Source organism: Raphanus sativus, chromosome 4 (genome assembly GCF_000801105.2).
Source record: "Raphanus sativus cultivar WK10039 chromosome 4, ASM80110v3, whole genome shotgun sequence".
NCBI classification, from domain to species: domain Eukaryota; kingdom Viridiplantae; phylum Streptophyta; class Magnoliopsida; order Brassicales; family Brassicaceae; genus Raphanus; species Raphanus sativus.
Window position 1 is genome coordinate 10,184,167 of NC_079514.1, and position 12,274 is coordinate 10,196,440.

Sequence of the window (12,274 nt, forward strand, 5' to 3'; positions counted from 1 at the left end):
AGGCGAGGAAGAATCTCTATGTAATCAAGATTTTAATAGCTGATTGATCATATTTTGGTTTCTAATTGTAGGCAAAGTAACATATATATGAAATTATTTGTCTATAATCCCAAATTAATTGTCTAATTTGCATTAAATTCTAATCCCCTGATTGATAATATTTATGTCTAGGATTTTACAATTGATCATGTTTCCGAATTTAGATTGTAGGCGAGTGAATTTCTCTATGTAATTAATATTTTAATCACTGATTGATCATGTTTCCAAAACTATTTGTAGGCGAGGTAAATTTTATAGAAATTTATTTATGTCTACAATTTCAAAGTGATAGTTTAATTTTCATTAAGTTTTAATTTATTGATTGCTTATATTTATGTCTAGAATCCCTAATGATCATGTTTCCGAATTTAAATTGTAGACGAGTTGATTTCTCTATGTAATTAAGATTTTAATCACTCATTGGTCATGTTTCTGAAATTAATTGTATGCGAGGTAACTTTTTGAGGAATTATTTATGTATATAATCTCAAAAAAATCTCAAATCTCACATTTAATTTGCATTAATTCTAATCCACTGATTATATTTATTTCTAGAATCTCTAATTGATCATGTTTCCGAATTTGATTGGCAAAAAACTAATCAAGTGTAGACTCAAAATCGTATTGGTGACAAATTAGTCTAACGTAAAAAACAATTCAATGTGTGGTCATATTTATACATGGTATACTATCAACTAAAGTTTTATATGCGATCATATTCATAATTTAGCATAACTTAATATTTTATTGACGCATATTTGATTTGATTTTGTTATTAAATATACAACATGAAATAATATGGTGTTACCACATATGAAATGTCATTCTTGTTAATAACACATGAACATAAAGTTAATATTAAAAAATACTTCTCAAATAAAAAGAATGAAACCATATAATAGATGTACTCAAATCTCAGTGATTCATCGATGAGTAAATCAAATGCATCATGATTAATAATCCGTGTAATAGTACATAGAAAACAATAAGGACAAAACATTAATTGTAGACATTGTATTTTTGGTTAGTCAATAAGGAATAAATTATAATATAGTGACCAATGGCAGTTAGTGTAATTAGTCTAGTTAACTAAGGGTTTTTGAATATAGATCTTGAGAGAGAATGTGGTGATGACACGTAGGAAATGACATTGATGTAAATCACACATGAACTAAAGGTTACTTAATTCTAATGCTCCTAAAATAATATATAGGGGATTCGATAAATTTCTAATTATAACCATTGTTTCATTGGTGTTACAAAAGAAAAAAAAAACATTGTTCAACTATTATTGAACATCTATCTTATTAAAACAGAAACATTCTGTTGGACCTAACATTTATTTTGTAAGTTTTTAAATTAAATACACATTTATACTTTATAGTTAAACTTACATTAAATCACTAATGTTCCTTTCTTTATACTACTATCCATGTTTCCAAACAATATATTTATTTCTTTATACTACTATCAATGTTTCCAAACAATATATTTTATATACTACTATCAATGTTTCCAAACAATACAATAATTAATCTTAGTTATTTTATATCCATCATTTTCTCTTTAAAATTTTGTAGAAACGTCATAATTTCAGAAATTACAAAATAATGAACTTTAAAATTTGGATTATAAGATTACAAATTATGAAACTATTACAATTTCAATCAAATTAGATTACATATCGGTCATCCATCAGTTCAATCGGTTAGTCTCGGGTTTTAGTGACTTTTTAATATGAATATTTTAAAAAACTAAATTGAATTGTTAGATCTCCGGATTAACCGGTATAATCACAATCAGGATGAATTTAAAAACACTCATTTAAATACAAAAATATTTTAAATACACACTCTTTAAAAGTTAACAAAATATTTGTTAAGTTATTAGTGAAATTTTTCATCGTAAAATATTCCGCGCTTCCAAAGCGCGGATCAAGATCTAGTGGTTATGTATAACTGACGAGCGTTATAAAATTTAAACATGAAGGTGTTATTAGGTGAGAATAACTGCCAATACACCTTATATATGCACATTATATGTAGACATTTAGATACATCTCTATAATATTATTTGAGAAGTCAGTTTCCTATGTGTCGTACTCACGTTAACTTTCACGATGGTTGATTACATTGATACCCTTAATAAATTAAAAATATTACATTTAAATACTATTATTATTTTTTTATTTAGTTTCCTTTTTTAAAATTTTCCATATAACATATATATTAAAAAGGAAACATTTATAAATTTAAAAAATTGAATTTAAAAACGAAAGTATAGTATATATAATATGATTTCATTAAAAAGGAAATTTCACAAGATAGTAATATTCTATTTTAAAAATATTTTCAAATAACATAAAATATACTTTTGAAGTAATAAAATATTTGTTTTATATCTATTGTTTTTAGATGAAAATATATATTTGTATATAATGTGATTTCATAAAAACAAATTTTAGAAAGATAATCTTGATATTAGAAAAAGAAATATTATTTATTTTAAAACATAATTTAAAACAATACAAAATGTATATGGTTACCTTTCAATAAATCTAAGACATAAAATTATTTAGAATTTATATCAAATTTTAGTTTACCTTTCAATAAGTCTAAGACATAAAATTATTTTGAATTTATAAAATATTTTAATTATTGTAAATATTGATATGTGTTCATGAGCTTCTAAAAATGTATCAGTTACTTATGTATGTAACTACCTAATGATCATCGTTTTATTTTCTAATATATATATATATTTGTTTTTAATATATAATTTGATAAATATTATGATCATACATGCACATTAAAACGATAAATAAAATTAATTTAAATTAAATTAGTTATATATATTAATATTATATATTAATTATCAAATGGATTTTTCCTAAACGGAGCCTCGATACTCAATTTATTAGTCTGACCAAATAAAACATAAAAAAATAAAAAGAATTATATTTCAATTTGAATATGAAAGAATATATGTGACTCAACATACTCACAATATAAGTGGCTTTACTAATCAATTTTATATCTAAAATAATAGATTATATTAAAATTAAGGAAGACAACAACCAATCTAAATGCAAATAAGAAAATTAATCAAAATTTTAACATATTTAGAATAAAAAATATTATAGTTGAATTTAGAAAAATAAATGCAATCCAATATACCTAGATGATAACTAAATCGACTGTACAAAAAATCAACTAAATATAATATATCTAAAATCATATGTCTAATTAAAGTAATGTAATATTATTAATATAATGCATAAAATTACAAATTAATTTAAAATTAAAATATATAGCAATCAATTATTATAGTATATTTCTTTTATAATTATTTAGATCCGTGCATGAGCACGGGTAAATCACCTAGTGCATGAATATATCTAAAACATTGATAAAACTTTTTTTACTGTTTGCAGAAATCTGTAAAACTGAAGTACAGCTCTCAATATCTAATCCATATCTGCCATGTTTCTTTTTATATTCTCCTTATACGATTTTCTTGCTTTTTATATAGGGAAATTTGGACGCATGACTATAGTACAATTAGAATTGAGACGGTAACCATAGTGAACGGAGTGCTACGATATTCTTTATATAATATGTATAATGACAAAAATTACCCTTTATTCCTGTTCATTCTCACTCTCACTTGATCTTTGTTTTTTTTCTTTTATTCAATGATTATTTACAAGTTTATGAAACCGTACGTTACACGACGTATAATTATCATATCGACCAAGTGTTTGATTTTTTCTTCATATCTTTGTTTGGGTTTACAATTTTACTACTATCCAATATATATGGGATTAAGAACCAGAGGATGCGTAGAGCTAGTGGAGAAGATGAACAGTATACACTTCGTCGAACTATACTATTTAAAAAATATAGAATAGTACACCACGATGTGTACTGTTACATCATTTCTATGTCTTGTCTTCCAGCAATGCCGCCAATCATTGTTTCCTTACCTCTTTCCACCGTCTCTTCTTTTTCTCCAATTCTTCTGGATATTTTTTTCTCCTACTTCATCAACTCCGACTACACCTCCATCATCCCTTTGCTAATGGTGTATCTTCTTACACTGCTCGACTCTACTATTTAATGATTATAGTATAGTATGTCTCATCTTCTCCTCTACTTCTTATTGTGGTTTTTTACTAATCCCTCAAATTTATTGACAATGCCACTAGTTTCTTCACAAATCGGAAATCCTCCTCCTTTGGGTTTAGGGTTTAGGGTTTATGGTTTGGGTTTAGGGTTTAGGATATATGGTTTGGATACATTGTTGGGTTTAGGATTTGGGTTTAGGGTATATGGTTTGGGTTTAGGGTATATGGTTTGGATTATGGTTTGGGTTTAGGTTTAGGGTTTTGGTTTAGGCTATATGGTTTGGGTTTAGGGTTTGGGTTTAGAGCTAGTGTAGAAAATGAACTGTATACACTACGTCGAACTATACTATTTGATAAATATAGAATAGTACACAATGATGTGTACTGTTACATAATTTCTATGTCTTGTCTTTCAGCAATGTCGCCAATCATTGTTTCATCACCTATTCCCACTCTCTCTTATTTTTCTCCAATTTTTGTGGTATTTTCCCCCTACTTCATCACCTCCATCATCCCTTTGCTAATGGTGTATCCTCTTACATTGGACGACTATACTAGTTAATGATTGTAGTATAGTATGTTTCATCTTCTCCTCTACTTCTTATGGTGGTTTTTTACTAATCCCTCAAATTTATTGACAATGCCACTAGCTTCTTCACAAATCGGAAATCTTCCTCTTTTGGGTTTATGGTTTGAGTATAAGGTTTAGGGTATATGGTTTGGGTTTAGGTTTCAGGGTTTAGAGTTATTCGATTTTCCAAATTTGAAAGGTGCAGAAGTTAAATACTTGCCCATGGGTTCACTAATCCATGGGGGAGGGGGGGGGGTTAGGGTATAGTTTTGAAGATGAGGGAGGATTTGATTTGGGATTTTGGGTTCTGATCAAAAATAAAATTATAGAAAAGGGGTATATAAGATCAAGGGAGCCTATAGGAGATTTTCCGAAATCATTTCCAAACATAGAAATAAGTAACATTGTTATATATTATGTTAATGTGTTACATTCTATTGTAAAATCGAATAATAGAAATATAAGTGTAAACTAACCAAATATATAATCTTTTTATAGTATTGGTATCAATTTATTTTCTATACTATTTTAAAAATAGTATAGTATAGTATAGTTAGTTAATTGTGCACAATGTGTCAAACAGACGATCACGCGCGTAAAAGGAGATTCTTGTCCACTTTTGTGGTAAACAGACACACTTCCCCATAAAAGTCATACATGGTTACTTCTTTGATTTTTCTACTTGCTATGAATATAGAGCAAATTGACCCTTTTATATATATAGCATATAAGCCAATCACCACTAATGCAAATAATTCTCTGACTTTCAATATTTATCCAAAGGAGTAAAATATTTATCTGGTTGAAAGCAGTGGGACCGATGCGCGCACCATCATATACCCTCTCCCTTTCCATGAGGTTTCTTTCACAAAATTTACAGTAATATATTGAATTCTTATTTATGTGTTGATATTAATCTGTATGAAGTATAAACTGTTAACAAATTCCATGTATGAGATACGGGTAGATCAAATTACAGTTTCAAAACCTAAGATTCACCTGTTATTCGATCCTGAAAATTGGGTCTTGAAATTATTATGGGAGTTAATAATGTGTTTTGATTTTTTTGTTTTGCCCACGTGTCTTTCTGCGACAAATATCAGGAAAGTCTTTTGACAAAACAGGTTTTATTCTAAAGATGTAGCATTGTAATTTGGATCCGAAAATCCAAAATTTAGATTTTAGAAAACTGCTGGAACAAGCCATGTATATGTTGATGTTAATAGTATTCTTTATATTCGTTGACTGCTCCGAATATATTAAGGCTAAATGACTATCTAATAAGTTAGGTTGAGGGAATCGATTGATATATAAAGATTTTGAGAAATGTACAAGATTTTGTTAGTGGATGGTGGAAAGGCCGTGCAGTGAGAAAAGGCCGAGTCTTTTGACATAATAACATTATTGGCTTTATGTTGAGCACTAGAGCCACTTGCTTTACGAATCTTTAGCTGACTCTCGAATATTTTATTTCACCATATATGTGAATGCATATTATATTGGACACGATACGTTGTGCAGTTATATGTCTACTCTCTTATAAATACTTCCTCTCGTTCCACTCCCTAAACCCATCACAAACATGATATTCATATGGAAGTTTGATGGACATGTGTGCCCAACGGAGTAGAATTGCATGAAGTGGAGTAGAGTATAATGCAGCCAAGGATGACTTGCCGGAGCGTTATTAATCATGCGTAAAAAAATATTGATGATAATGATGAACATAATTCTGGCAAGTTGTCCTTCGGCTACATTTTGCTCTCTTCTACTCATGCAAACTCTCCGTGGGATATTCTACCTTTTCCATTTTTTCAATACACGATGTGTACCATTTTATCAAGACCTTAGTATTGATCAGAAGTCTAGCATCGGTATGATAGTATATTTATATATACTATTATTTTGTTAATGTTTAATTTTATTTCTTTGTTTCTTATTACAACAACTTCTTGAAGACACTCACAATTCCGAAAAATATATGAAGATTTCATCTTTAATGAACCAGAGATTTATCAGGCACTTGTCTTTTGTTGGTAAAATATACAGAGTTCCAGACATGTATATTTATATTGAATTCAATCCACCGGATTGATTTGAGCTTCATGCTTTTTTTTTTTGGAAAAGCAACTGGTTTTGTGGATTTATAAGATTCGTGGACCAAAGCTTTGGATGTTCTTGTCTGTTTCTTTTGGTCATATTTCACAGTTTGATACATAGTCACACTAGAAACTATATGATTGTCTTGCATGTTTTGAGGAGCCAAAATAAAAACATCATGCAGAACTACTGCACTGTTGTTGGCATCTGTCCACTCTAATGCGTACGATGTAGTTTATATGGATGATAGTGTCAATTATCATTTACAAACCTTCTAATACATATTTAAAAGAAAAAAAAACATAATTCCCAGGTTGTTTTCTTGGTGATAAAACTAAGATGTAATATTACGTAACAATCAAGGAAATTATATACTAAAAGCGATGCTCGAATGGAAAAAGGAAGCCGAAATTTATGGAATATGTTGAAATGTGCGTTGTCGGTTTTCGGAATATAAGGTACCGCGGGCCGACAAAAGTAGACTTGTAATAAAGATTTTGGTCAGGCAATCATAAATCCAAATCTTTGTACGCATTTAACAAATGACACTCATCATCACTTTCCTCTTTGAAATGTATCAGCTTTTTAGTTACGTGCGTTATCATCATGTTCCTATCGTATCCACTTTTCTGTTTACTGGTTACTTGCACAATCTTCTGATGAGCATATAAAAGACCGGATATGACAAGAACAAAACGCCAACTTTTAATAGGGAAAGCAAAGCCCACTCACTCATTCGGACTAGTAACTTAGTTTGTAATCATATGTAAGCCCTTTGCTTATTTTCTTTATCTTCATATGTAAGCAGAGGCAGCCTTGAAGCCAAGCAAAGCAAGCATCTGCTTGCAGCCTCCAATTTCATAATAAAATATAACATTTAGAAACAGTTCATATTTCTAAAAATACACAAAACCAACCACTTTTTCACTTTTCAGTTGTGGCCTTAAGTGAATACGTGAATCTCAAGTCTGGCACTGTTATGCAAGTACTTCTGATAACCTAATCTATGTTCATGACCGAATTTAAGAATTTGGAGTTTGAAACATTCTTTAAGAACTTTAGTAATTTTTTTTTCTTCAAAATTTGGAGGTCTATACCTATGTAAAAAACCTCTAAAATTTTTGGGAGCAAGATTAATGTTTCACTTGTCTATGTCCAGATCCGGTCCTAAAAGAGAAACAAAAGCGAACGAAAATAATTGTAAGCAAGTTAATAAATTTAGATTGGTAATTTTGAAATAGCTAATGTGGTTGTGGCCTTATCATAATCGAGTCATTTTGTTCATTTCTTCCTTTTCTTATCTCATGTTGTCAAATTATTAAATAATTAACATAAGGTCTAATATTTACTCCTTCCCGCAGGTTTGCCTTACTTTTCTTTTTTCTGCGTGCAATTCCATCTTCAAAAAATGTTTCATTTTCTGAAGATATATGAGTTAATATATTCATATATAATATATAGAAATTTCAGAAACAACCGGTACAAAACAAATTTAAATAGTGTAGTCTCGTTAGATTAAAAAGGGTCTCATTAGGTATTTTTCTTCTTCTATATAAGAGGTATTGTTCTAAAGAACATTTTTCTTGCGTTGAATGATGCCATATGTATACGCACTAGGATAAGACCCGCGCGCGGGATGAAGTTGTTATTTTTATTATATTTTGGAGAATGAAACAATAGTTCGGTTTCATTTAGATTAGGAGTGTTCAATCCGGATATCGGGTTGGTTTCAGTTATGTTCGGTTTTTACTGTATTTCAGTTAGTAAAATATAACTACTATTCTAAATCCATATTTACTTCGGTTCGATTTGGCTTATATACCGTCGGTTTTCAGTTTATTCGGTTTTATACCAAAAAATAATTATTTAGTTTGAGATCATATTATATATTATACGAATTTTAGAGTCATTTTGTCAAAAAGTCATTTATTAAAAAATATTATATATTTAAATAAAATAATAAAAAACAAAAAAAATGCTTCTATCATCTAATAAAATAATCAAATCTAGAATATCAAAGCTCTAAATTTTAAAAATAAAAATAAAAGACAAAACTGAAGCATGAAATAAAAGCTTTTATATTCTTCCATATTTAGTGTTCATCAAATTAATATGTTTTCGATTGAACACAGTTCTGTTTGTTGAAAGATAAAGAAAAAGTTGTAAAGAATTTCAACTAATTGTTGATCAAATTTATAATCTTTACTTCAATTTAGTTATTGTTAAAATAAAGCAAAAATATCGAAAAGAAAGACTAAGAAAATAAGAAGCCTTAGTTGCAGTAAATTGTTACTTAATTATAATTCAAGTGATTCAAGTGATTTACAAATTATAATTATGGTTCAACTCATATAACAAATAGATATTCATGAGTTGTTATAAATATATACATATTTACATGTTTCAGTTTAATCGATTATAAATCAAACCATATCCAAATCCTACGGTTTTTATAAAATTACATCCATTTGGTTACGACGGTATATACCAAAACAAAACCATATTATCTATTTCTGTTCGGTTCGATACTCTTCGGTTTAGCATATTGAACAGTCCTAATTTGAATATTAGTTGGTTTTGGATTGTTTTTTTTATCATATATTAATATCCTATCGTAGAATTGGATTTTAAATTCATATTTTTTGGAACCTTACATGTGAATTTTATATTAAAAATAAAACATAAAATACATAGTTTGAACACATTTATGTAGAGTGTGAAAAAATTTGCTAGAGTGTGAATGTTCATTCTTAAATAATTGTGAGACTGCCACATTCTATTATAGTGTGAATAAATTTCTTAAAATGTTTCCCCTTTAATATATATATATATATATATATATATATACAATGAAACCTCTATAAATTAATAATTTTGGGACTACACCAAAATTATAATTTTTTATTAATTCATAGAGATTATTAATTTATCGATATACTAATTGAACCAAAAACTCAATTTGAGATTATAAAATTATATTAATTTATATAGATTTTAATGTATATTAATTTATTGATTATTAATTTAAAGATGTTATACTGTATATAGGAGATATGTTGGGCTGAACATTTGTAATTGTAATTGTGTACTAAAATCTATTTTGAATTTTTGATGAGTCTGATCAATTTGGGCTTAAATTTTTTATCACCATGTTTATATCTATAAAAACTGTAATATGGTCAATAAGTCATTTTTATTACAAAAACATGTTTTACAATTTTTTAATATTTAACTTTCACATCATTGAAAACTATTTTAATGATTTTAGAACCATCATCTATTTATTTCCAAAATTGAATTACTTTGACTTTATTCTTCCACATAGTTTTGAAAGCTTTCAACTGAACGAATAAAATTGATGCATCCAATATATATATATATATATATTATTTAATTTGAATATTTATAAAATAAAAATTCATGTTAGTACAATTTTATAATTATTTGTATTTTATTATAACAAAACAAATTAAGTTATTGATCACAAAATTTTCAAAGTGATATATTCAAATTTCTAATAATTTATAAACGTTTTGAAAAATTCAAAAAATAACATATAAGAAAAAATCTAAATGTTTTTAATATATAGTTAATGTGATTTTTAATATCTTTTAATAATAAAAAAAAAACTAAGATACAAAAATTGCTATCAAATATTCACTATTCATAATAATTAATTTTCATATATATGTTAATTATATTAGGTAATTTCATAGCTTTTATTTAAGGAAAGTGCGAGATTGTTTTTGTACATTATTTATCAATTCGATAGTTAGTTTAATAAAAAATGTAATATAAGTTAAGATGGACCAATTTACTTTTCTAAGAATAATATATTTTATATAGTTATTTATTAAATGAAACTTCACAATCATACGGTTCTATGATCATTTATATCGTTTTATAACAAAATATTTAAATCATTGATAACAAAATTTTCAATGTGAAAAATTTAATAAGTTTATAATTTATAAATGTTCTTGAAAACTCATTGAAAGTTTTGAAATTAAAATATTTATGTAATATTATATGGTATATAGTTTAATCTATATATTTATTTGTTTTATTATTAAATGATACTTTTTACTCATATGGTTTTAAAATCATGTGTATCTTTTTATAATAAAAGTGTTAAACCATTGATCATTAATTTTAACATAATAGTTTAATAGTTTTAGTCATTTACTGTCATTTTTTAAAATTCGAAATATAAAATATACGAAAAATCTAAATTTTAATTTTATAGCTAATTCGATTTATTAATTTATTTTAATAATATAAAATTAAACAAAAAATGATGGAAGAGATATAAATTGTTATCAAATATATATTATTAGATACATTAATTGTCATATATATATATATTAGTCATTTATGGTAATTTCATCGGTTTTATTTAAAGAAAGAAAAGAAAATAGTAATTATATATAGCGGAACAATCATAAATGCTTCTATCGTAAATATCATATCATATCATATAGTTTGACCAAAGAATGTATCTAGCGAAATATAAAAATCGAATGTATCTAGCGACATATAAAAATCGAATGTGGGGTTAAAATCATGTGTATCTTTTTATAATAAAAGTGTTAAACCATTGATCATTAATTTTTAACATAATAATTTTAATAGTTTTAGTCATTTATTGTCATTTTTTAAAATTCAAAATATAACATATACGAAAAAATCTAAATTTCAATTTTATAGCTAATTCGATTATTTAATTTATTTTAATAATATAAAATGAAACAAAAAATGATGGAAAAGATATAAATTGTTATCAAATCTTTATTATTAGAAACATTAATTGTCATATATATATATATATATATATATATATATATATTAGTCATTATGGTAATTCCGTAGGTTTTATTTAAGGAAATAAAATAAAATATTAATTATATCTAGCAGAACAATCATAAAAGTTTTAAATAAATATATTTTTAAGTTTAAATTATATTTAAATAAAAGTTTTATTATTATTTTTTAGATTTTGTTATTTTTCACCAATACTTGAATATACAATTTAATTTAACTCAACATAAATTAGAATTGAAGAAAGAAGTTTGTTTATTTTAAATTATATTTAAGAATAAATATGCATATTTCAATTATAATCTAGATATATTATTTATCTATTCTTTTTGAATAAAATATATTAAATCAACTTGTGTAAATTAATAAATAAAATTGAAATACAAGTTTTTCAATTATCAAAAATACAACCAAACAATATTTCTAAAATTTGTATATTATAAAAGAGATTAAAATATTACGATTAAAGAAATAATTTTTTTTTGAAAAATCGAAAAAGATTTTTAATAATAAAATTAAATATTTATATAAAATAGAAATAAAATATTTCGAAATTTATAAAATATTATTTAATTTCTATTATTATATTATTTAATATCATATTTGAATATATTTACATT